Source organism: Sus scrofa, chromosome 1 (genome assembly GCF_054392235.1).
Source record: "Sus scrofa isolate SSC_HxYL_T2T_F1_AM1 chromosome 1, Sscrofa_HxYL_maternal_Yorkshire_Landrace_v2.0, whole genome shotgun sequence".
Classification (NCBI taxonomy): Eukaryota; Metazoa; Chordata; class Mammalia; order Artiodactyla; family Suidae; genus Sus; species Sus scrofa.
The window spans coordinates 104,396,902-104,424,275 of NC_139383.1; the positions used below are offsets into that span (position 1 = coordinate 104,396,902).

Consider the following 27,374-nt stretch of genomic DNA (forward strand, 5'->3'; position numbering starts at 1 on the left):
ACTGGCACAGTCACCAAAAACAGAGACACTCGGGTGGGGGCTAGGCACCAAGACCTACACTCTGGAGGTTAGTCCCCAGGAGCGGGCTGGGGTTGGTGGTGTGGAGACAGCCTGAGGGATTAGGAAGTGGTGTGTTCTGGGTGGAGGGAGCAATATGTTAAGGGCTGGGGAGTGGAAAGCCACAACAGAGGGGACCTGGGAGAAGATCTGGACCCACAGGAGAGACAAGGTGCCAGTGTTGAGGAGGGGAAAGAAGGAGGGGCAGGCCCAAATAGAATACTCCTTGCACCCCAATGAGCATGCTTGCCCACCAGCTAGCAGAAAGCAGGGCTTCCCAGTACATCCCCCTACCCCTACCCCGCTTGCTCCTGACCTGAGGCCGCCTGCCATGCCAGAGGGCTGGCCTCACCACTCAGCTTGAAGCCAACAACTTCCGGGGCTTTCCCCAGCCTGGTCTGCCCTGCCCACCCTCTGGAGGGTTACACTCCTGCGGAGCAGCCACCCAGCACCACCTGCCCCCTGGAAGAGCTCCGAGGCCCAGAAGTGCTGGGGCAAGTTCTGCCCAGCCACAGGAAGTCTTCCCCCATCGAGGTGTGGACCTGCCAGTCCCTCTTGCCCTTGGGAAGTTCTCTTTTGCTTCAGAGTGACCCTGCTAGCCCTGCCCACCCTCGGGAAATGCCCTGCTGCCTCAAAGAAGGCCAGCCAACACCACCAGCCCTCAGGAAACACTCCACAGCACTCTCAGGGCAAACTCTGCCCAGCCACAGGGAGTATACCTCCACCAAGGAAAAGAAAATAACAAGCAAGAGGAAGAAGCTCAGAAACCATTCCTAATTAAACCAACAGGAGAATTCACCTAAAGCAGTCAACAATGAAACAGAACTCTGCAGTCTGTCAGAGTTGGAGTTCAAAAGGGAGATAGTGAAAATACTGAAGGAATTAAGAGAAGATGTGAACAGTAATGCAGTCTCCCTCAGAAAGGAACTAGAAAATATAAGGAGGAGCCAAGAAAAACTATAAAATTCATTTGCATACATACAAACTGAGCCAAGGGCAGTAAAACCAGAATGAATAATGCAGAAGAATGAATTAGTGATGTGGAAGATAGAACAATGGAAATCACCCAAACAGGACAGCAGACAGAAAGCCAAATGAAAAAACATGAAAGCAATATAAGAAACCTATGGGATAATATAAGCAGGCCAATCTACACATAATAGGAATTCCATAAAGAGAAGAAAAAGATACGGGTATTGAAAATATATTTGAAGAAATTATCGCTGGAAACTTAAAGGAAACTGATTTCAAGATACAGGAAGCATAGAGGGCCCCAAACAAACTGAACCCAAGTAGACTCACACCAAGACACATTATAATAAAAACAGCAAAAGTTAATGGTAAAAAGAGGATCCTAATGGCAGCAAGAGAAAAGCAAAGTATCAATTATAAGGGAGCCCCCATAAGGCTATCATTTTATTTCTCTAGAGATTCAATGCAATTCCTATCAAATTACCCATGACATCTTTCACAGAACTAGAACAAACCATCCAAACATTTTTATGGAACCAACAAAAGACCCAGAATCGCCAAAGCAATCCCGAGAAACAAAAACCAAGCAGGGGGCATAACTCTCCCAGACTTCAAGCAATATTACAAAGCCACGGTCATCAAAACAGTGTGGTACTGGTATCAAAACAGACAGACAGACCAATGGAACAGAACAGAGAACCCAGAAATAAACCCCAACACCTATGGTCAACTAATCTTTGACAAGGGAGGCAAGAACATGAAATGGGAAAACGAAAGTCTATTCAGCAAGCATTGCTGGGAAACCTGGACAGCTGCATGCCAAGCAATGAAACTAGAACACACCCTCACACCATGCACCAACATAAACTCCAAATGGCTGAAAGACTTAAATATACGACAGGACACCATCAAACTCCTAGAAGAAAACAGGCAAAACACTCTGACATCAACATCATGAATATTTTCTCAGGCCAGTCTCCCAAAGCAACAGAAATAAGAGCAAAAATAAACCCATGGGACCTAATCAAACTGACACGCTTTTGCACGGCAAAGGAAACCGAAAAGAAACCAAAAAGACAACTTACAGAATGGGAGAAAATAGTTTCAAATGATGCAACGGACCGGGGCTTAATCTCTAGGATATACAAGCAACTTATACAACTCAACAGCAAAAAAAGCCAATCACCCAATGGAAAAATGGGCAAAAGACCTGAATAGACTGTTCTCCAAGGAAGTTATACAGATGGCCAACAAGCACATGAAAAAATGCTCCACATCCCTGATTATAAGAGAAATGCTAATCAAAACTACCATGAGATAACCACCTCACTCCAGTCAGAATGGCCATCCTTAAGAAGTCCACAAATAACAAGTGCTGGAGGGGGTGTGGAGAAAAGGGAACCTTCCTGCACTGCTGGTGGGAATGTAAACTGGTACAGCCACTACGGAGAACAGTTTGGAGGTATCTTAGAAATCTATACATAGAACTACCATATGACCCAGCAATCCCACTCTTGGGCATATATCCAGACAAAACTTTCCTTAAAAAAACACATGTTCATTGCAGCGCTATTCACAATAGCCAAGACATGGAAACAACCTAAATGTCCATCGACAGACGATTGGATGAGGAAGATGTGGTATATATACACAATGGAATACCACTCAGCCATAAAAAAGAACGACATAATGCCATTTGCAGCAACATGGATGGAACTCTCATACTGAGTGAAATCAGTCAGAAAGTCAAAGACAAATACCATATGATATCACTTATACCTGGAATCTAATATCCAGCACAAATGACCTTTTCCACAGAAAAGAAAATCATGGACATGGAAAATAGACTTGTGGCTGCCCGGGGGGAGATGGAGGGAGTGGGATGGATCGGTAGCTTGGGTTTAACAGATGCAAACTATTGCTCTTGGAATGGATTTACAAGGAGATCCTCCTGAGAATTATGTGTAGATATTTACATTGCAACACGACAATGGGAGGGAAAATTATGTACACGTGTATGTGTAACTTGGTCCCCATACTGTACAGTGGAAAAAATTAAAAACCACCTCTGCTGGCCCATCAACTGTCTCCACCTCCATAAATTGTTAGAAATGGAAGGAAACTTAGAATATTTCTAGCCCAGACTCCTTTTTTTCTATAGAAGAGCAAGTTGAGACCTAAGGAGATTTTCAACTTGCCCAAGGTCATGCTCATGTGTCAGTCCCTGAGTCCTCACAGATTTGTGGAGCCGTAACAGCAGAGTTGGGGGGAGAATCATGCCAACCAAAATCTGGATGGTGTGTCATGTGACTCTGCCCCATGACCTTTCACAGTTCTGGTAAAGTTAGGAAACCTACAAAAGGTTTGGTGTGAGTCAATAAGTTGATGTATAGAAAGCAATATCTTGGGGTACAAATGAGAGTGAACTAGAACAGTTACACTGAAGGGCTCTCTGTGCAGTCAGGGAGGAGCTGAGGTGGGCGAACCATGTGTGGCTGTTGGTTCTGGGCTGTGGCTGGATTGTGGAACACCCTTGGTTTGCCCTCTTAGCACGTCTGCTCAGAGAGCAGTTATGTAAGAATAAGGGACAAATCCCAATTCCCTCTGATGCTGAAAAGAGCTCCAGCCCAGGAAGAAGAAGGTAACCTGCCATTTTTCTCCTCAGGGCTTCCACTCCCCAGCTCCAAACTCTTGAGTGTCTTTGGGTGGGGACATAGAGAGCCATCTCATCAGCCCCAAAGTGAGGTACCTCAGCCACAGGGCATTCTCTGAGTTCTGGCCATACCTTCATAGGACCTCAGTGTCTTTGATGTCTCATTGCTCTAGAGAGACATAAACACTCTGTCCTCACAGTGTCCTCACCTTCTGTTCTGACATAGGGACTAGACTTGGAAACTAGAAGCTCTCACCTTCCTCATTTTAGTGGGTAGCCTTGATCATGGCTTTGAGGGAAGAGCTCCCCTTTAGGAGAACCTATAAGTGAGTGGTGGAGGCGATCCTTCCCAACCACAAGATAAGGAACCCCATAGACTTGGATGTGGCTCCCTGTCCCTTTTACCACAACCCCTTTCTATCATCCTTGGCCACTTTACTTCCCACCAGCCATCATGTCCTCCAAGTGCCCCCACCCAAGTCCAGTCTCTTTGATCAGTACACTATATTCTGGACTCTGGCAAATTCCTTTGGTACTCAAAAGTGCTCCCTAAAACAGAGCCTTTGGGTTCTGAGGACCATTTTCATGAAGATGTGGTTGATCTGGTACTTTCTAAAACCTACTCTTAGCAGGCAGGAAATAATGCTGCCTTAAACCAATGTTGGTTCAACATGGTGCCATTTTGGCTAGCCACCAAAGTCAGAGAAAAGAGAGAAGGTAGAAGCCGAGAACCTCACAGATGGCATTCCACACACCACACTCTGACTTTTCACCTGTTCCCCTGCCACTGCCTCCATGCTGCACCCTCTTACTAAAGTCTTCCTATTCAGGGGCTGCCCTACATGCATATACCAGGGTTTTCCACTCCTCCTAGGGGGAGCACCAGCCCAGAATCTGTGATTCAAGGGAACTTCCTGATTTTCCCTGAAAGCCCTACTGGACAGAATTTTCCTTTGTAAAAATTCCAACTTACAGGAAATTAGGGTTGGGAGGTATAAGCTGAAAAATCTAAGAAAGCCCTAATGAAGTTTACTCAAACCAACAACAGAGATGGTGCACTAAATAAAGAAAATATCAGTAACATTTCACATCTTAAATTAGTAATAAGGGGTACTAGAGAGTTTTATAATATTAATTCCATTTACCATCTCTCCCTCCCTGGAAATTTTTCACAGTCTTCTTCCCCTGCAGCTTTAATGAGATACTTGTAAATTCATTTTGCTTTGTTGCATAAAATACTCACCTTAAGAAGCATTTGGCATGCATGGGCCCAGTCCTTGGGTGACTTCAAGATTTTATTGGCTGCTGTCTCCTGAGTCTTGCTGTGTGACTTGGAAGCTGGAGAGAGGAAAAGGCTTTGGCTTGCATTTATTTAATTTATTGGGAAGCCAAATGGATATTTCTCAAATCTTTTTCCAATACCTAGGTTCCTAGGCCCAATTCTTCCCATCATATTTCACTTCCCAACTCCTTCACAAAGGCCGTCCAAGGCCAACATTATTTTCCCAGTTCATCAAGCTCACTTCTGTCTTCTGCCCCTTTACTCCTATTTTCTATTTCCTACTCCACACTTCCCAAGTCCTTCTGCTTTTTATTATACCCAACATTGACAAGCTGCTGGTCCCAGTGGCTCTTGGCTGCTGAGCACACAAGCAGAGTTATATTGAAGTTTTCCAGAAACTTCTGTTGCTTTGGGGGAACTTTCAGGGGCAGGGGAGGGAGCCTCATGGTCCTTCTCAAAGATGCTCTTTTGCATTAAGGTACACTGAAGAATGTGAGGATGAATCTGAGTGACAGGATCATCTCTAGGAGCCACCTCACCTGGGCATAATTGAGCAATTGATGAAGGAGAATTGCATTTCTCTTTCTTTCTCCTCTGCTAGGAGCAGCATTCTGAGCCCTCTTTTGGTAGCACCACACTAATCTTTTTATAAGATCTACTCTGATTTATTTTTGGCCCTTGGATCTATCCCTCAACTCTGCTAGGAAGCCTCCCACAGATGTTTGAGATCAAAGCATCTAGAATAATTTTGGCTCTGCAAAGAGGTAGTTCTGGAGAAGCAAAATCCATGTTTGTAGTCAGAGCCAGCCTCATGTTTGGGCAGAACCCACCATCGCTTATGTGATAAAACATGAAGGGCAATGAAAAGAACTTTAAATTCCATTGGGCCTTATTTCTCTCACAAGCGCCTGAAATTACATCAATTGAGAATTAGAGTATACTCAGTTAAGGTGGCATTACTCATCTTTGGCATTCTTAAGACAAAGATCCAAAAGGGATTGTGACCCAGGGATTTTTCTAGATGCTATGAATTAATGCTAGATTGCCCTCCCTGTGAGAGGCTGAGGTGAGAGGGGACATTGGGATGATTTCAGATGGGAATTATAAAGGGAACATGGGTCCAGAGGGAGGCAGAAGGTAGAAGAAAAAATGCAAGGAACAAACTTCCCTTTTCCCAGACGTCAGTCTTACCTGCAAGAAACTTGGTCCTCTCAAATCACCCGAAAACATCGTCATCATTAAGAGAGTGACAAACCCCAAGCAAAACAAATCACTGTTTCTGTTTGCATAAGTTCATAAAAAACAATATTTCTTTTTCCCTCCTCAGTATTTGCAAACACAGGGCAAATATTTTCATACTGCTCCATAAATCTGGAGTCTGTTGTACTGTAGGGAATTTTCTCTTCAACTGTCCCCTATAACAGCATCGAAAGTGAGGGAAAATAAAACCTCAATACCAGAGGCATAGACTTTGGGAGCCAGCTGACTGGCTGGAAGCAGCCCGGGTTTCCACCAAGTCTCCTGCTGGTATCCCGTGTTCAGCCAAGGGCCTCCTAGGCTATCTAGCAGGGCCCGTAAATCCCCAGTTTTACAACCCCCTCATGAAGCTGCCAGGCAGGAGGTATAGATTGTCCACCAAAGCCTGAGGGTCCTGAAATATACTACTTGAATCGGAGCTGAGGAAGAAGATGGTCAGGGAGACTGTTCTGCCTCAGTGACCGTTCCGGGTAATTGAAATGTATGCCTTTAAGGACTGGGACCGTTCTAAAGTTTTAATTATTTAGTAGGAAGGCTTTCCAAATGGTAGTGTGTACTTCTTTGAGAGCAGTGTGGTGGAAAAGCTTTGGAGCAGGCAGCTTGGCACTTGAATGCCAGTCCCACACTTAAAATGTGAATCAGGGAGTTCCTGTGGTGGCTCAACAGTAATGAACCTAATTAGTATCCATGAGGACCCGGGTTCAATCCCAGGCCTCGCTCAGCAGGTTAAGGATCCTGCATTGTCGTGAGCTGCGGTGTAGGTCACAGATGCAGCTCAGATCTGGCATTGCTATGACTGTGGTGTAAGCCAGCAGCTGCAGCTGCAATTCAGCCTTTAACCTGGGAACTTCCATATGCCATGGGTGCAGCCCTAAAAAGACCAAAAAAAAAAAAAAATGTGAATCAATTTGCAGAGGTTTTGTGGGAGGAAGAGGGTTTTTTCTTTTTAACATATTTGGTCCTGAATTTCCTCACCTGCAAATGGGATCATCATGCCTAGTTCTCAGATTTCTATGAAGTACAAATGAGACATATAGGAAACTGCTTGTCACCTACAAAGTATTCAGTAGAAGATCTCTGTTACTACTGTTGACATCCTTGTGATGATTCCTCCTCTTTCAAAACAAAACATGATGAACATGCATTAACGATCTGTTTCCCTCAGGGAGATTATATTTGATATGTGTCCATTTTTACAATGTTTTACATAGAGAATGTGCTTAGGAGCCTGGGGAGCATACAGTCAAGTTCAGCCCCTACTCCCCCAAATAAACAATCTCAATTGCTATCACTTACATGGGGTTCTGCCGTCCCTCCCTTCCTGTGAACTGCGCATCTTGAATTCACTGTATGGAGCCTCTAATCTGGGTTCTCTATAACCGGGGACTATGACAAGCAGTGGGGTCTAGTGGTGAGGAGCTAGGATGGGCCTGTGGTTAGAAAGCCCGAATTCAACATTCTGCTCCCCCATCCAGTAACCTCGGCCTCCCTAAGGGAAACAGACAACAGTGGCAGTCCCAACCTTAGGGGGAGGGGCAACAGAGGGGATTAAAGGAGTGCCCTCTATGGCTCCATGAGTTAAGGACCTGGCATAGTCTCTGTGCAGATACAGGTTAGACCCCTGGCCTCACTCACAGGGTTAAGAATCCAGCGTTCCCATAGCTGTGGCCTAGTGACAGATGTGGCTTGCCTCCAGAGTTGCCATGGCTGTGGCATAGGCCTGTAGCTGCAGGTCTAATTTGACCCCTAGCCCAGAAAATTCCATATGTAGCAGGTGTAGCCGTAAAAAGGAAATAGATAACAATTTTTTTAAAATAAAATTCTCTAAAGGAGACAATTCAGATGAAGCCCCTGACATAGCATGATAGATGCTCAGAAAATAACAGGTTTTATTATTAACAAAAGGACACAGGGGGACAACCAAGGCCATTCAACCCGCCATTTTACACTTGACCTAAGAGGGAGCCACGATCTGGTCTTAGCCAGGTTTATAGGGTCCTCTATTACCCATCAGACATTTTTTTTTCAGACTTCCATTTCCTCTTGGGTTTTCCACGTGTTGAGTGGAGCAGCATCACACAAAGCTCATGTGCATAGATCCCCACTGTGAGGCTAAGAACTAGTAACCCCCGGTACCAAGGTCTTGGGGCACACAGAGAGTATGGCAGAGCCTCATGAAATGAACCCATGACACACACCAGGGTGCAGTGAGAGTCTCATCAAACAGGGCAAGCTCTTTATGACAGGGTTTTGCTTAGACTTGATGAAAAGAGTATCCACAGTTAGAAGAAGCTTAAAAAGCTCAAATTGGCCCAAGGTGATTAGCCCTGACCGGGCTTTCCTCACTATCTCTGATAATGAGGGTGTTTCATGAGGTTAGTTGATGGGTTGGGAGAATATATTTTTAAATAAATAAGATATTAGAAGCCATTGGAAATCAAACACCTAATAACTGAATGACCTGGGCAGAAACCATTCATCTTTCTAGAGGGCGAGGTTTGTCTTTGTTAAAAGGTGATAACTACCAGGCCTCTCCAGAGGGGCTCAGGGTAAAGAGTAATGTGGGCCTTATCAGGAGCTGGAAACCTGAGTTCCTGTCTGGGCTTTGTTACTAAAGACCTGGTTGACTTTGGGGAAACTTCTCTTTCTCTCTGGACCACAAATTCCCCAGCTCAGGATAAGGGGCTTGGTAAAAAGAGCCTCACAAGTCCCTGTCAACTCGGAAATCCCACTGACTTCCAAGAGAGGGTGGCTGGTCATAACTGTGACTCAGGTTAGAGAACTGCACAGCAACCTGTAACTATAAGGTCCCCTCTCAGCCTGGTGGCACCAAACATGCTGTCAACTTTTAGTGAATTCATGTGAATGGATTGGTTATAATACTGCAAATAAGGGAGATTCAAATGCTACCTTAAAAAAAAAAGAAACATTAAAAATCGGATGTATGCTATGTTAAGGTGTGTATGTCTGTGTCTGTGTGTGGAGGGGAATGGAGGACTGTGTGCAATTTACAATTTCTATTTTTTGATGTTCATCCTCACCACTGTGAAATGCTGGAAAGTCTGGAGGGACATTTGCAAATGTGCCCAACGTCAATTCCACTGGTAGAGCAGTCCATCTTCTTTGGAGTGTGTGTGACCTTTGCAGGTTGTCACATCCCGGGCATAGCACCAAGCCCTCCTCCGGGGGGCTGGCGTGGAGGAGCAGGCCCTGAGCCGTGGGGCGGTGCAAGCGGCAGTTTCCGGGCCCTGTGCCAACCTCTAGATAATTGCCAGCAGCGGGGGAGAGGTGGTTGAGGTTGGCGGAGCCTGTCTCTGACTGATAGATGGCCCCCGTCTCACTGCTGCAGCATCATGGCAGGAAGGAGAGCTGGGAAGCTGGGATACACATGGGGAGGTGGGGAGAAGGGAGAGTCAGAAGGAGGGAGATGGCCAGAAACAGACAGTGAAGAGAGCTAGAGAAATGATAGAAAAGCGAGATCTGGGATCACAGAGATATGAGCTAAAAAGAGAAAAAAAGAAAAAGATACATAGAGTGAGACTGATAGAGCCAGAGACAGAAAGAGAATTGCAGACACAAAAGGGGAGGAAGGGAATGCACTCTGTCACTGGCCAGCTGTCATGGCATCATTATCCTCAGGAGCTATTTGGGGTTCAACGAGAGAAGTGGAGCCTCCAGAGCCAAATGCATAAAAGCACAGAGGGGAACACAAGAGAAAGCACCCAAACCTGCTCTGCCTCCTCATTGAGCCTTGTTGGCAACTCCAGAGGCAGAGGGAGTTTAATGCAGGTCACCAGCTTGCTTCATGTTCCAGTTTTGTCCCATCTTTCCCAGGCCCAGGCATGGCAGTGGATGGTGGGGCATACATGGTGGTGCTCACCTGCCCTCCCCTCCCCACTCCTCTAGCCCAGGTGGGGAAGCTCTGGGAAGAGGTGGACTCCAACAGGGGAGAAGCTGGCTGCTTGGCTGGCTGAGAGACCACCACCCAGAGGGATCTTGAAGTAGGTAGATGTATGGGAAGGACAAAGGTGTGTGCTTCACTAGGCAGGAGGTGATCATTGTCAGACTGTAAATATCGGAGACCTTGACTGGATGGGAAATGGAAGGAACAGTATCTTCCTTGTTTTCTAGGTACCTAGACCCTATCAGCAACAACAATTAGCATTTATTGAGCACTTAATTATGGGCCATGTGTTTGATTGAGAACTTTATATAAGTTGTACATTTTGTCAGCCACGCCACAATCAAGTCTGCCAGTTTTGAGATGAAACCTACAGTCGAATTTCACATGTTTGTGTCAGTGAGGCCACAGCTTACTGTTTTGCACCAAAGTGTACAGTTTTATTCAAGTATGATCATATTCACAGGATATATGCTTTGCATGAGACTATGGTAGAACCTGGTTAGTGGGAAAGTGTAGAGGTGGATGCTGGTGGACAGGGAGAAGGAAAAGATGATGGACAATGACGAAGAGAGACAGAAGAGTGTATCCAAGGGTCTGCGTCTATTGGGAAAAAGATGGCGTGTTCGTTAGTAGCTCTTATTAAGATGAGCCATGGAGGGTGAAGGCTGAAAGAATGTGCTATGAGGGCCTCCCAGAGACGACATTCTTTTTTTTAATTTTTCTGAGATAGCATTCTTTTTTTTTAATTTTTCTTAGATGACATTCTTTCTTTTTGAGTTTGAAAAATTTTAATTCATGTGTCAGCTCTTTAAAGAGTAAAAATTATATATGTGTTATCAATTAACTTGATGTCGTTAACATTTGTGTTACATTGGTCACTCTCCCATTGTGGGAGGCTAAGTCTGTGGTGGTCATCAAGTCTTCAGACTTGCATCCTTCTAACTACCGTTATTGTTATTTGGCAGGTAAGTCAAAGGCATGAGTTGATAGACATGACTGGGAAAAATTTCACTGAGGTGACATTCCTCATCCTCTCTAGATTTGCAAATCAACCTGAGATACAAGTCAGCCTTTTATTGATGTTCCTTTTTATTTATCTATTCACTATTTGGGGGAAACTTGGACTGATTATGTTTTTTTCTTTTTTAAAATTTATTTTTCCACTGTACAGCATGGGGGCCAAGATACACTTACATGTATACATTTTTTTCCACGCATTGTTCTGTTGCAATATAAGTATCTAGACATAGTTCTCAATGCTACTCAGCAGGATCTCATTGTAAATCCATTCCAAGTTGTATCTGATAACCCCAAGCTCCCAATCCCTCCCACTCCCTCCATCTCGCCCCAGGCAGCCACAAGTCTATTCTCCATGTCCATGATTTTCTTTTCTGTGGAAAAGGTCATTTGTGCTGGATATTAGATTCCAGGTATAAGTGATATCATATGGTATTTGTCTTTGACTTTCTGGCTCATTTCACTCAGTATGAGAGTTCCATCCATGTTGCTGCAAATGGCATTATGTCGTTCTTTTTTATGGCTGAGTGGTATTCCATTGTGTATATATACCACATCTTCCTCATCCAATCGTCTGTCGATGGACATTTAGGTTGTTTCCATGTCTTGGCTATTGTGAATAGCGCTGCAATGAACATGTGTGTTTTTAAGGAAAGTTTTGTCTGGATATATGCCCAAGAGTGGGATTGCTGGGTCATATGGTAGTTCTATGTATAGATTTCTAAGATACCTCCAAACTGTTCTCCGTAGTGGCTGTACCAGTTTACATTCCCACCAGCAGTGCAGGAAGGTTCCCTTTTCTCCACACCCCCTCCAGCACTTGTTATTTGTGGACTTCTTAAGGATGGCCATTCTGACTGGAGTGAGGTGGTTATCTCATGGTAGTTTTGATTAGCATTTCTCTTATAATCAGGGATGTGGAGCATTTTTTCATGTGCTTGTTGGCCATCTGTATAACTTCCTTGGAGAACAGTCTATTCAGGTCTTTTGCCCATTTTTCCATTGGGTGATTGGCTTTTTTTGCTGTTGAGTTGTATAAGTTGCTTGTATATCCTAGAGATTAAGCCCCGGTCCGTTGCATCATTTGAAACTATTTTCTCCCATTCTGTAAGTTGTCTTTTTGGTTTCTTTTCGGTTTCCTTTGCCGTGCAAAAGCGTGTCAGTTTGATTAGGTCCCATGGGTTTATTTTTGCTCTTATTTCTGTTGCTTTGGGAGACTGGCCTGAGAAAATATTCATGATGTTGATGTCAGAGTGTTTTGCCTGTTTTCTTCTAGGAGTTTGATGGTGTCCTGTCGTATATTTAAGTCTTTCAGCCATTTGGAGTTTATGTTGGTGCATGGTGTGAGGGTGTGTTCTAGTTTCATTGCTTGGCATGCAGCTGTCCAGGTTTCCCAGCAATGCTTGCTGAATAGACTTTCGTTTTCCCATTTCATGTTCTTGCCTCCCTTGTCAAAGATTAATTGACCATAGGTGTTGGGGTTTATTTCTGGGTTCTCTGTTCTGTTCCATTGGTCTGTCTGTCTGTTTTGATACCAGTACCACACTGTTTTGATGACCATGGCTTTGTAATATTGCTTGAAGTCTGGGAGGGTTATGCCCCCTGCTTGGTTTTTGTTTCTCAGGATTGCTTTGGCGATTCTGGGTCTTTTGTTGGTTCCATATAAATGTTTGGATGGTTTGTTCTAGTTCTGTGAAAGATTTCATGGGTAATTTGATAGGAATTGCATTGAATCTGTAGATTGCTTTGGGTAGTATGGCCATTTTTACAATATTGATTTTTCCAGTGCATTAACATGGAATATCTTTCCATTTCATTACATCTTCTTTAATTTCCTTGATTAATGTCTTCTAGTTCTCGGCATATAAGTCCTTCACCTCCTTGGTCAGGTGTATTCCTAGGTATTTGATTTTGTGGGGTGCAGTTTTAATAGGTACTGTATTTTAGTATTGCTTTTCTAAGATTTCATTGTTGGTATACAGAAATGCAACTGACTTCTGAATGTTCATCTTATAGCCTGCTACTTTGCTGAATTTATTAATCAGTTCAAGGAGTTTTGGGGTTGAGTCCTTAGGGTTTTCTATGTATAGTGTCATGTCATCTGCATACAGTGGCAGTTTTATCTCTTCTCTTCCTATTTGGATGCCTTTTATTTATTTTGTCTATTGCTGTGGCTAGGCCTTTGAAAACTGTGTTGAACAGCAGTGGTGAGAGTGGGCATCCCTGTCTTGTTCCAGATTTGAGTGAGAAGGCTTTCAGTTTTTCTCCATTGAGTATTGTATTTGCTGTGGGTTTGTCATAAATGGCTTTGATTATGTTCAGGAATGTTCCCTCTATACCCACTTTGGTGAGAGTTTTTAATCATGAATGGATGTTGGACTTTGTCAAATGCTTTTTCTGCATCTATTGAGGTGATCATATGTTTTTTTCACTTTTCTTTTGTTAATGTGGTGTATGACGTTGATTGATTTGCGTATGTTGAACCATCCATGTGCACCTGGGATGAACCCTACCTGGTCATGGTGTATGATCTTTTTTTTGAATGGGCACCTCAGGACCTGCCACAAGACATGAGTTCCATCTGAGCCAGGCCTTGAGGCATGAGTTCAAAACATCAGCTTGTGAAGTCAAAGAAAAGATGGCTTCCAGATGGCTGAAACTGCCCAGGCAAAGGCACAGAGGATGCAGAAATAGGCCATAGTTTAGTAATTTATCTCCTCCTTTGAACAAGCAGGGAAGGTGTAAGAGATGGAGCTAGGCAGGTAGGTTGAGGTTGGACAGAGGAGAGTGTTAAGTTCAAATGCCCTGGGCAGTGACAGATGATGTCTGGGAAAAAGAGACAGCCCAGCCCTCTGCATGACCCTGTGAATGAATGCACGACCACATTCACTGATTCTTTCATTTACCAAATATTCGTCATGCCCCCACTGCATGCTTGGCCCTGTGGAGACAGATGAACACATCAGTGAACAAAGCAGAAAGAGTTCCCTGCCTCATGGAGCTCTAATCTGTTCAGGGACACATATATTTTACGCCTTATCTACCAATGATGGAACAGCAGCCATGTGGGCAGGAGTTTTATGGCTCTAAAATAGGCAGGAATCAATCCACTGGGAGACCCCAGTGCTTCTGTGTAAGGGCACCTGGCCTTGGGGAGCCAAGGGAGAGTAAAGAGCATCTGAGACCTGTGATGGGAGAAGTTATAGACAGAAAGGTTATATTAGCAGGACTCTCCTGGTCGCAATTAACAAATTAAACTGTCTTAAGCAGTAAGAGGTGATTTATAGGCTCATGGAGACAACCCCAGTACAAGCAGGAGTGGGAGCTAGCTTAATGAATAACTAGAATTGGGGATTTTGTTGTGAGCCACATGAGAGGACCTAGAATTGGGGATTTTAATGCCACCCATCCCTACATCTCCGTTTATATTTCTCTGAACATGTTGTGTCATTTCCTCAATTTAGCATCAGTCCCTATAGCTTCACATTTTGATAGTTCAATTGCCAGAGAGGAAGTTGGCTTCCTCTGTTCAGCTCCACTTGGAAATTCCTAGGGAAGGGCTCTGGGTGGCCTAGTTTGTGTCACATGGCCATCCTTTGGACCAATCTGATAGTCAAGGAGATGAGGTTCTATGATGCAGCCAGATTCAATTACCTCTTCCCTTTTATGATCAGTAGAGATGGAAGTGGGGGACAAAAATAACAGACATTTGCTATTGGGATTGTGACAACTTAAAACCCATTATATTTAATGGACAATTGCACTGGAGGATGACCCCAGCATCTCTCCAAATGTTACTGTCCTCAGTCCACTCCCACAAATTACAAAGTGATACCATTGCATACCAGAGCTGCATGAGCCCTGCCTGCAATCCCAGAATATCAAGGCAGGACTGCCACTTCCTTTCCCACCAGCCAGCCTCCCGCCCCAGCCTCCCAGCAGGATTGGGAAAGTTGGTCAGGAATAGTGCCTTCAGCTAGAGGCTCTTCATTAGCTGAGAAAACCATCCCTGCAGGAAATCCCAAGCTGAGGAACAAGAACAATTTGAAAGAATGCAGGAGGCATTAAGCCAGAATGGTTCTCCAGGGGGTGGCAGGGCTAAGTGGAAACTCAGGCGAAGAGAACTAAAGGGGATGGAGTGGGGCCATCATTCAGGAAAGAAAAAGAATATTTACCATGAGGGGAGAGGGCAGTCTCTTCACAAGGAAGGATAAATCAAAAGGAAAATAGGCATTTTAACAGAAATCAATATTTTAAAAATACATACTCATATTTCCAAAGAGAAGCTCTAGAAACTTGAGGTAGAGACACAGCTTTCTCTGCTATAAAGAATATTGGACTGGAAACGGAAACTGGGGGCCTAGCCTCACTTGCACCACTGCTGCACTGACTTTATTTCCCTGTCTGTCAAATGAGCTGACAATCCCCATCTTGCATATGACATAGTATCAAGCAGGGGTCCACCGAGATGATGGATAGGGAAGCAGGTTTTAAAATATTAAACAACTCTATTGTAATTAGTTAGGCTAGGTGAATAATTAGAAAATGACAGTTAGAAATTGGGTCACTATAATCCTGGGAGGGAGGGGACAGTGAAGAACACTGTTTAAGGTTTAGGACTCAGGTGAGCTGGCATCCTGTTAAACGACACAGACAGAAGCAAAACATTCTGCATTTTTTTTAAAGTGCATATTGCTGAGCACCTACTATATTATTCGTTCCTTGCTAGAGGTCAAGGATAAGGTAAAAGAGGCATGAGATATTATTCCTGAGGCTTCCTGTCTATCCAATGAGATAAACATGTCCAAATAAATGTAACTCATAGCATGAATTACAATAAAGCCAAGGTGGGTGTTGGTAATAAATGTCAGGAGAGCTCAGAGTAGTGATCATGGGCTAGTGGACCAGGGAGGTGTGCCCTTGCAGTGTTCCTTGAAGCAAGGTTTGGATAGGTAGGCAGAGAATGAGGAGAGAACATGAGGAAGATACTTAATGTGCAGTTCAGCATGCTATAGTGATAGCATATGTGGATGGCATGGCTGGAAGGATTGTTGATATGAATGAAACAGTGTATGAGATGGGAGTGATGGACAATCATTTTGGAAAGAGCATTGCATCCAGTTGCATAATGCCTTGACATCAATCAAAGGAATTGATTGTAAAGAAAAAAAGTCTATTGGAAACCTTGGAGCTTGACCGAGTGTTGCTTTAGGAAGATGGGTGCAGGCACCCTATTGAATGATGAATAAATAGGAGGGGAAGAGCTGGTGGCAAGATACCCAAAGAAGAGTTCAGGAGTGCAGAGAGTGATGGCTGGATGTTATAGAGGGAATGGAAAACAACAGGGGAAGATATGGCAAGACTATTACCTAATTGCACACAAAGAATGAGGGATGATATGAAGTAAAGATATCTCAGTTGCCTCAATCCTAAGAAGTGCATTAGCTACAGTGAGGTGTCAGTGTTTACTAGCTATATCCTGTTCTGGCAGGGTTGTAGGCAAAGAATGCTTCCCAGAAAAGTGGCATGTTCATGAAGTCTTAAAATTTACCTCCATCTGCATCATAGAGTGTAAAAAGCATTCAGAGAGAGGAAACATCATGGGCAAAGAGGTGTGGAAAAAAGAACACTCTGTTGTGGGGAGGTCTCTCAACACAGGAAAAGTGGTAGAAGGTTGGAGAACTAGGCAGGGTCCAGATCATGGAGTAATTTGGCCTTTATGCAGCAGGTATAGGGAGATATACTAGCACAGAGACCCTGTCAGATTTTCTTGTAGCTATTTGTACAAATAAATATAGGGACTTGAAAAGGATGAACAGTCCGAGGATGAAGTGTAATGTGACTCAAAGCATTCTCTGATTGAAGTCTGCTCTGGTGGCTGCCAGGCGTCCTCTGGGCCACTGTCTCCACATGCACACCAGCTTGAGTTGAGCAACACTCACCTTACCCCATGTCACAGTGTAGCACTGAATCTGGGGCAATCACAACTTGGGAGGAGACTTGACTGTGGAACACAGAGGTGACCCAGTCCTGAGACAAAGCAGCAGCCTTTGTTGGTGCTTGCTCAGGCAGCACATTAGAAGCAATTCAGAACTCTGGTAGCAGCCGCTGGACCACAATTCATGCCCTAATACACCCCAAGAGTCCATGAAGGCCCAGCTTACCCTGAAATGCAGCTCCACAATAGGTCAGGTGTCATGGAAAGTGGGGGCAGTGATTGGCTATGAGGGACAAAGGGAACTTGCACCCAAGCCTGCATTTATGCATAGAGAGGGAAACAACTGTAGACACTTGAACAGGCAGCACATTGGAGAAAGCTCAGATCTCCATCCATGGCTGATACAAGAAGAGAAAATGTATCAGCCCCCCTTGCTTCAGCTATCTCTAGCTCTGGGGCAAGGATTCCAGTGCTGGGAGAGGGGAAAATGCAAACTTTAAGGAAACAGAGCCCATGTTAGGATGGTGATGGCCACTGAGCAGAGAGGAAACCCTGCCTCAAACCCAGTTCCAACCCCTCTATCTCCACCACCACGCCCACCAAAGTGATAGCTGCAAGCACATCCAGAGGAAAGATGTGACTTGTGTTACGTCAAATCCAGCTCTCCCACCAAAAGCACAGGGCACACAGTCTGTACGGGTACATTCACATAGAAGAACAACCATTAAAGACCACAATAGGTAGCTGTTTCACTGGAATTCATAACGCAGAGAAAGTTAAAGCAAAATGAAAACAAACTGCTCTCAATTTAAAGAGTAAGTGAAAACCCTTGAAAAAAATAATGAAGCAGCAATAAACAATTTACCACATAAAGAATTCAAAGCTTTGGTAATAAAAATGTTAAATGAATTAGGGAAAAAAATAGATGAACACAGTGGAAAATTTTAACAAGGAACTAGCAAATATAAAAAGATGCAATTGTAAATGAAGAATTCAATAATTGAAATAAAAAACACAGTAGAATGAATGAAAGGTAGACTAACTGATACAGAAGAAGGAAAATGTGATCTGAAAGATAGAATGATGGAAATTATCCAATGAGAATATCAAAAAGAGAAACAAATTTTAAAAAATGAACTCTTTAAGAGATCTCTGAAATAATATTTAGCATAAAAATATTCACATTATAGAGGTTGCAAAAGGAGAAAAGAGAGAAAAAGGGGTCAAAAATGTATTTGAGGAAATTATAGCAGAATACTTACCAAACTTAAAGAAGGAAAGAGATAATCCAAGTACTGGAAGAATAGAGGGTTCCAAACAAGATGAACTCAAGCAGATCCACACAAAAACACACTATAATTAAAATAGCAAAAGTCAAAGAAAAAATTTTAAAGGCAGCAAGAGAAAAACAAAGAGTCACATACAAGGGAATTCACATAAGGCAATTAGCTGACTACATTGCAGAAATACTGCAGGCCAGAATAGAGTGGTGCAATATATTTAATGTACTAAAAGGGAAGTCTGCAACCTAGGATACAATCCCCAGCAAGATTATTATTTAGAATTGGAAAAGAGATAAGGAAGTTCTCAAACAAACAAAAATTAAGAGTTCATCAACACTAAACCAATCCTAAAAGAAATGTAAGAGTCTTCTCTAAGTATAAAAGAAGTAAGATTCTACAGGAAAAGGGAAATTTCAGTAGGAAAAGCAAATGTATAGTAAAGAATGGAAATCAACCACTTATATAAGTCAGTTGGAAGATAAAAACCAGAAAAAAAAAGGTTAAAATAGAACTACAATAGAAAGTTAAGGGATAAGCATGAAGTTGTAAAATATGACATAAAAAGACACAAAATGTGGGGGAGGGTAGTAAAAATGTAGATCTTTTAGGATGTATTTGAACTTAAATGACTACTAGTTTAAAACAAGTAGATATAGTTATAGATCAATATATATGAACCCCAGAGTAACCACAAATCAAAAACTTACAATGTGCAAAAACTAAAAAGAAAGTAACACAAGCCTGCTTCTAAAGAAACCCATCAAACCACAAAGCAAGAAACAACAACAACAACAAAAAGAAATGAAAGGAGAACTACAAAACACCAGAATACAAGTAATAAAGTGGTAATACGTACATACGTATCAATGATTACTTTAAATGTCAATGGACTAGATGCTCCAATCAAAACATATAGGGTAGCTGACTGGGTTAAAAACAACAACAGCAACAAATAAGAGCCTTATATGCTGCCAACAAGAGACTCATTTTAGAGATAAAAGGTCACAGAGACTGAGAGTGAGAGGCTATAAAAAGATATTTCGTATAAACAGAAATGACAAGAAAGTAGGGATAGCAAAAACATCAGACAAAATAGACTTTAAAACAAATGCTAATATTTTCCATCAAATAAAAAATTAAAAAATAAATAAAACAAAGGCCATAGTAAGACAAAAAAGACATTTTAAAGGGATTCATACAAGAAGAGAATTTAATGTTCATTAATATACATGCACCAAATAGAGGAGCACCTAAATATGTAAAGCAAATACTAACAGACATAAAGAGATAGATTGACAATAATATAATAATAGTAGGGAACTTTAATGCTACACTTACATCAATGGACAGAGAGATCATCAGACAGAAAGTCAATAAGGCAATAGCAGTCTTAAGTGACACGAGAGAGCAATTGAAATTAATAGACATCTATAGGACGATATATTCAAAAACAGCAGAATACACCTTCTGTTTAAGTGCACACAGAACATTCTCCAGAAGTGATCACATGCTAGGCCACAAAAAACAAAACAAAACAAAACAAACAAACAAAAAAAAAACAAATATAAGAAGCTAGAAATTATATCAAACATTTTTTTCTAACCAAAATTGTATGAAATTAGAAATCAATTACAGAAAGAAAAATAAGAAAAGAAAATACATATGGAGTCTAAACAATATGCTGCTAAAAAAAAAAAAAAAAAAACCAATGGGTCGATGAATAAATCAAAGTGGAAATCAGAAAATACCTCCAGACAAATAAAAACGGAAACACAAGACTCCAAAATCCATGGGATGCAGCACAAACAGTTCTAAGGGATGCTTTATAATTTTGTTTGCTGTTTGTAATTTAGACTAAGAATCTATTTCTTTGGATTGATACATTTTTCCTTTTTTTATTTGATAGATATGCTTGGATTTACTTTTAACATTGTATGTTTTCTGTTTTTATTTCCCTTTATGGTCTATGTTTTGTGTTGTTTTTGAATTTGGTTTATGTGTGGGTTCATTGTTATAGGTCAGAAAGTATTAACATGTTTCATTCTTTAAATAGTTATCCTTATAATACTAAATATAATATACTTAATCCTATATATTCCTAGTAGCTATTGTCTGCCACCTCTGTGAGATGATGAAATTTACATATTTCTCCCAGATCTCATTTTTCTATTCTACTCAATATTAGGTGATGGTGGTGATGATAATGATGTTGATGATGATAGTTCTGCTCATTTTATAATCTCATACATTTTAATATACAGTTCTTCCTATTATTTAATTCACTAGCCCTAAGTAGTAACTTTTGGATCTTGGCTACCTCCCACCTCATGTCTCCCTTTATCTTCTGAACTTTGTTACCATGTTCTCCATGGTATTATAGCTTATTAAAATTTATATTATTTTATGTAACTATAATTGCCACATGTTTTTGTTTTGTATTATTTTGGTCTTGATCCTAAACTAAATTGTTAAAAGCTCAGCACCAGTCCTTGTGCCATAGTTTTTCCATTCTCCCTCTATTTGTTGGTTGAAATTCAGCTTGTAGTTTATTCCAGATCCTGGTAACCACATTTTCTGCGTTATTAGATGTTTGGTGCACCATTTATACTTGAACAAAAGTTTGATTGTGTAAGTCTTTAATGTTTTTTATTTAATTCTTAATGAGGTTATTGTAAGCATGGTTCCACTGTCTTCTAGCATGACATGTTGCTGTGAAAAAAACCTGAAATCCACCTGATTTTTTCCCTCTTAGAAAAGAAATTTTGTTTTTGGTTTTATGTTTTTATTCTTTGTTTGTTTGGATGTTAAAAGAGTCCTCTTAAGTTATTATTTTTGTATCAACTTTTCCTGAGATGGTTTACATTTTGGATTTTGTTTGGTTTAGTTTGGTTTAGTTTTGTCTGGTTTGGTTTTGCTTTGTGTGTAGATTAAAATATTTTATTTCTGGAAAATGTTTTGTGTTTCTACTTATCCAAATATATTTTCTATTTTATTTTATTTTATTTTATTTTAGTAAAAAGATTGCATACAAAACAAATACTGTTTGGTCTATTTATGCATATGAATACATCCATTGTCTCTTTCATCTTCTTTGGCTATCATGTTGCTTTCCTGATCCGTTTTAGCAATTTATTTCCATTTTGTTTTGTTCATTTTATCATCATGTTCTTAAGTCTACTTTTGCATTTTCAGAAGGGTCTGTTTGCTTTTTTGTTGCCTCTGATGGCTCCCTAATTTTTGTAATGATTTTATGTTTCTCCCCTACTTCTTTCCTGAGCTCTGCTAGCTTATTTTTTGGTTTCCCAGTTGTCTTGACATTACTTCCTGGAGCTCTTATTTTATATAGGTGATTTTTTTTCATGAAGGTATATATTTTTATTTTTGTTTGCTTATGATAATTCCTTTGGCACATTTTCCCTTAGCTCTACGTCTACTCAATTTTGTATATGTTCTTTATCTATTTGTTTTCTCTAATTATTACCTTCTTTCCTCTCAGTATCTTGGTAGGGCACTTCTGATGGTTTTTTTATTCTGACTCATATTTGACCGATATGAGCTTTTCTTTTAACCAGCTGTTCTGCATAAAGTTTATGGAACAGGGCTTACTTAGGTTATCCATCCAGCACAGGATCTCTCTCATTCACAGGGAAGTACCTTATGATACACATGATTGTGTGTATGCTTATGTGTACATGTTGATTTAGCCTTTACATCTTCATAGAAGAAAGAAGAGATTGGCAATTGCAAGACTGATTAGTATTGAACCTATCTTCTCCATGCTGCCTCCCCAACAGACTCTTTCCTGCGGAGATAACATAGGTATTTTCTTGTTTATAATACCTTCCCTGCTTCTCAGTGGAGCCAAACAGGGTATAGGGATGAGCTCATAGACAGCCTATTCACTGTAGACCAGTTGTTTCTCAAAAGATGATGTTGATTCTGCTCTCTTTTGATGAAATCTGTGCTCTGTGCCTCATTTAAGGTCTGTGGTGACAAACATCTTTCAATATCCACCTGCCTTTGATTGGAACTTTATTTTATTTGGCAGCTGTTCCTCAATAAACATGAAATTTGAATTTCTGTTTTTCATTTTTCTTTTTGTTTGGGAACAAATTCAAAAAGAAGTGGGCAGGGATGTCTTAAAATTGCCATCTTAAAAGTAGAAGTCCCTGTAAGGCTGGAAATCCCTGTTTTATTCCCCCTGATTCTCCAGCTCTTAATATCATATCTGGGGGAAAGATGACACAATAAAACTTTGCTAAGTGAAATGAACAAATAAAAGAATGAACTTTCTTAAATGAAGTACTTGAGATATAACTGCATTTAAGGTCACTTTCCAAAAGAACTTCAGCAACTAATTCTCCTGGTTGCCCCTTAAAACACCCTACACACAAGGCTATGTCAATGTCCCAGGACATTTCTCATGGTTCAGTAATCTCCTGCCTAATTTTCTGCCATCTTTCATTACATGTTCTTAGCAACCTGCTCTCACTCACTACTAAGATAAGTCAGAATACCTAGCACAAAAAAACAGTGATTCTACAGGTCACTTTATATCATGGGTTTTTACTTGCTAGCCTGGTATCTAGCCTCAGATTTTTATGGATGAATTTTGGATTTGTTTTTCCATGGCTTATTTCTGAAATTGGAAAAGCCCAATATCTTTTTTACCATATATCATTAGAAAACTGAAAGCAGAACAATTCCATTTTGTTAGAAATGGAGATAATCATCATATTTCCCAGAACAATGGCCCCCCAAATCCTGCAATGGTCTGGACTCCATCCAGATGCAGCCAGGGAGAAAGGATCCTTTGAGAAATGGAATACCATGAGATGTTGACGCTTATTTCAGACCCTGTGAATTCCATGGGGGTCTTCATCATGGGTGAAATCTAAGAAAAGACCAGGCTGCCTCAGTGAGGAGAGCTACCTGAGTCCAGGTTTCTCTGGTTTCCCTTTCAAAAGAGAAAAGAACTTGACTCACGGAATCTACTTCATAAGCCTTCTTTGAACAAGAAGTATGTTTTGAACTATTCTAATCTCTTTCCATTTGGAATATAATAGACATTTGAGAAATATATACATCAATTTCTGATTTTCTTTGGGTCTATAAGTAAAACCCAAAGGTAACTTACTTGCTCAAAACACTTTAGTGTTTAATCCTTGACAAGATGCCTCATTCCTTCTGGAGGTCTTCACCAGATGTTTCTCTTTGCTTTCTTCCTTTGCCTTAAGTCACTCAAACTCTTCCAACTTGCCATGCTCTCTACCCTTCTCACTACTGAGCTGACTGTTGACAGATATAAGAGTCCACGGATGTGCTGACTGCCCATGGAATACCCATGCCAGCTGAAGGATGAAGATGGATAGGACATCAGGAGAGGCCCTGGAAGAGGCATACCAACTGTCCATATTAGCATTACTAACATAAACACATGACCAGCCATCTCTGCCCACAGCTAGGTGTATCAATGCTCTTTCTTCAAGATGTCCATTGATATCACCCCTACATTCTACATCACCAAAGCAGAACTCCCTCTTACCTGACTCAAAACCTTTGTCTACCCCCAACCTACCCCTTGAGTAGGGTTTTCACTGTAGGAATAAACCATCCTGGTTTATCTGGAGCAGTCCCAGTTTGTGCCTTGTGTCTTGTCCAACTAAGCATTTGTCCCAGACAATAGTGATTTCTGTGTGATAAATCATATGTTCTCCCTAGTTTAATTTAATGCTTAATTATCAAAAAAGAAGCATGAGTCATAATGCCTCCAGTTACAAGGAAAGTTCTTTTCTTCCCACGTTTGTAGAATGAGGCAGGCAGAGACCTGAAGTTCAAGTATACAAACAACCTGGGGCACATGACTGGGGAAAAGTTGACACCAGCAAGAGTTGCTAGATAAGCTCAGAGAAGTTCTGTGTGAGGTTGAGGGAAGAATCTGTCCCAAAGTCAGGAGGGAGATAAAGGACTGAAGGTTCTGGGGAGATGCTTTGGGATAATGCAATCCCAGAAAGAATAGCATGTATGGAAGACAGACATTTTGTGTGGTGCTCTGTCTTGCTTCTTTGAGCTTGTACATTTCTGCCAGTAATGTACCAGTGGTTTCCCTCTATTATTTCATTTATGGCAATAATTTTAGGTCTTGGGTCTGGTCATAATGGTGATCTATGCATGCCATCCACAGTGGCCATGGATAATAAATCCTATTTTATTTCTTAATTAAGAATTTGAAAGTACCACAAATTACTGCAATTAACATGGATTTTCTTCCTCATTTATTTACTTATTTAGATGCCTGAAATAGCACCCTTAGCTTAAATGAACCACAGGGTTCAGTGCCTGTTAAAATATACAGCATTCATTAAAATATTTATTCTTCCCCAACAGTGAAGTTACAGTTTAGAAATTGTGGTGGTATCTATACATGCAAAATGCTTCCAAAAAATACGTCTTTTGAATTTAGTCCACCCAGCGGGGTAATTTAAAAAGTTGAATTTATTGACAATCTTTTGTGTCACTGAAATAAACTAAGATTTTCAAAATAGCCTGTAGTTACATTGAATTCAACCAGTATTGCTGTTTCCCTTCTCAAAGTTCTTAGGAAAAATGAGCGTTATCACATTTTCAGAAGTTCGGTGTTCATGGAAAGACGAGAGTAACTATTTGGTCTTGATTGAATCCATCTGACTGATTTTAAAACAACTATACTTTGTTTTTTTTTTAATTACCTAATGAATTTTATTACATTTGTAGGTGTACAACAGTCATCACAACCAAGTTTTACAGTATTTCCATATGTTGAATAAACTGTTTAACAACAAATTATCTAGTAGTTTTGAATATTCAACTTTAGTAGTCATTCTTGAGTTTTTTAATTTGGTTTTGGTTTTGTTTCTAACTGGTTTGCTTGGAGACACAGCTGAAGATAGAGTGGTTGAAATTAACCAAATATATGCTTCAGAATACATAAACCCTTGGTGTGGGCCAGCAGCCACTCCAAGCTAAAGCCAGCAGGGGTGTAAATAGCTTCAATTCGACCAGAAAGCAACTGGGAATAGCATGTTAGAAGCCCTTAAGGATGCGAATCCTCTGAAATCCATCTATTCCAATTCAAGGAACTTATCACCAGGAAAGAAGGAAGGGTGTGTACCAAGATTTAGCTACAATGACTTTCATTTCAGCCTTACTTATAATAGCAAAATAAATAAAATATAATGACCAAATGTACAGCAATAAAAGATTGAGTAAACCTTACAGTGGAATGTTAAATACCTATGAAAAACTATTGTCTATGGCTGCATTACCCCAATGCCTAGCAGTTTAAAACAGCAAGCATATATTATTTCACAGTTTCTGTGGGTCAGGAGTCTGTGAGCACAGCTGAACTGGGTCCTCTGACTCAGAGCCTCTCCTAAGGCTGCAATCAAGGTGTTGGAATCATCTCAAGGCTTATCTTGGAGAGCATCCACTTTCAAGCTCAGTGTAGTGGGTGTTGGCAGGAACCAGTCCCCCTAGGGCTGTTGGTTGAAGGTCACCCTCAGCTCCTCACCTTAGTTCCACTGCACTCCTTTCCACCAACATTGTAGGTGGTTTCCTTACAGTAAAGAAGCCAGAGACCAGGAGAGGGTGAGCAGGAAAGAAGCCAGCATCTTTTTGCACCTAGTCTCAGAGCTGACATCCCATCGCTTGCCATGTTCCACTGGTTAGAAGTGAGTCAAGGTGCAGCCCAAGCTCCAGGGGCGTGGATCACACAATGGCAAAGGCACAGCAGGCGAGGATCATTGGAAACCGTCTAGGAGCTGAAGAATCACACAGCTGAAGAACCACACAGCTGAAGTTCATTTATTGACAAAAGATGTTCACAATATCTTATTCCATAAATGCAGCTCACAAAACATTTTTTGTGGTATTTATAAATGAAAAATAATAGAGAAATATATTTTCATATGTATAATTATTCATGAAACAATCTATAGGACTTCCATTGGTTAATAATGGTTGTATCTGGATGGTGGAATCATAGATGTCTTGTCTCCCAATATGAAAGTGAACATGTATTTCTTACAATTTTAAAAAGAGTCAATGTCGTTAAGTTAAAAAACAAAGCAATTTAAATTCTCTGGACTTCTAAATCCTGACCTCTACCTTCTATCTTTACAGGACTGTGTTTTTGCTTCCTGCTTGATGTCAACTAAATAGAAGTTCCCAAGACTCTTATAGAACCCATTGATCTCACAGAATTTGTGAGTATGTTCTTGAACTTGTGGCTGCACGTGTGTCTTCTAAAACATGTGTTATCACTAATAATGATACTGTAGAAAACTAAAATTATTTTTCCCCTCTGAAGTCGCTGGGGTCAGTGGGAAGTATTTTTGATCCTAGAGAAGATCTTCTCCTTGAGCCGGTGTTGTAACAGCTTAATTCTAGTTGTTCCCAGATATGAGTTCGCATGGTCATAGGGCAGATATCTTCTCTGCAGAATTCCAAAGGGAGAAATTCTATTTACATGTCAAAAATAGATGAACAGATCTGACACTGCTGAACATATTTGCAAGTTTGGGAAAGGGGAGGGGCAGGGTGAGTGGAAAGATAAAGTCATTAATAATCCCCGCACTTCATTACTTTCCCTGCCTCATGTCTCCAGGAGGGCCTGAGCTAGGATACTGCTGGTTCAGGATTGGAATGACTTCTCCAGAAATGTAAATGTTATCTTAAGGTCACTTACTGATGAAAACTACTGTTCTGCCAAACATAGATTTATTGGTTGTTTGACAAGCAGACCAGCTGCTTTACACCTATATAGAGAACAAAAAAAGCTGCTTAGGATGGGTGATGTGGCATCACAGGGAAAGAACTCAATGGTTTCAAGATGGCAGGGGAATAGGACCAGGTCTGAGGTACTGGTGGATCCCTATTCACTGGAATCTATAGTTCAACAGCTAGTACAACAAATAACAATCAGATTTTGGTGCTGTAACACACTAGATCATTTTTTGCTCATAGAAGTCTCA

At 41.1% G+C, this 27,374-nt stretch overlaps 1 protein-coding gene across 1 annotated transcript in view; it reads left to right on the forward strand.

The window, feature by feature from the left end:
* The window catches only part of SLC14A2 (solute carrier family 14 member 2), a 486,884-nt gene that overhangs the window by 259,619 nt on the left and 199,891 nt on the right, over positions 1–27,374 (forward strand). The window contains exon 3 of the mRNA XM_021092457.2: positions 26,524–26,606. The gene's annotated coding sequence lies outside the window, so the exon portion shown is untranslated. The remainder of the gene's footprint in view (positions 1–26,523; positions 26,607–27,374) is intronic.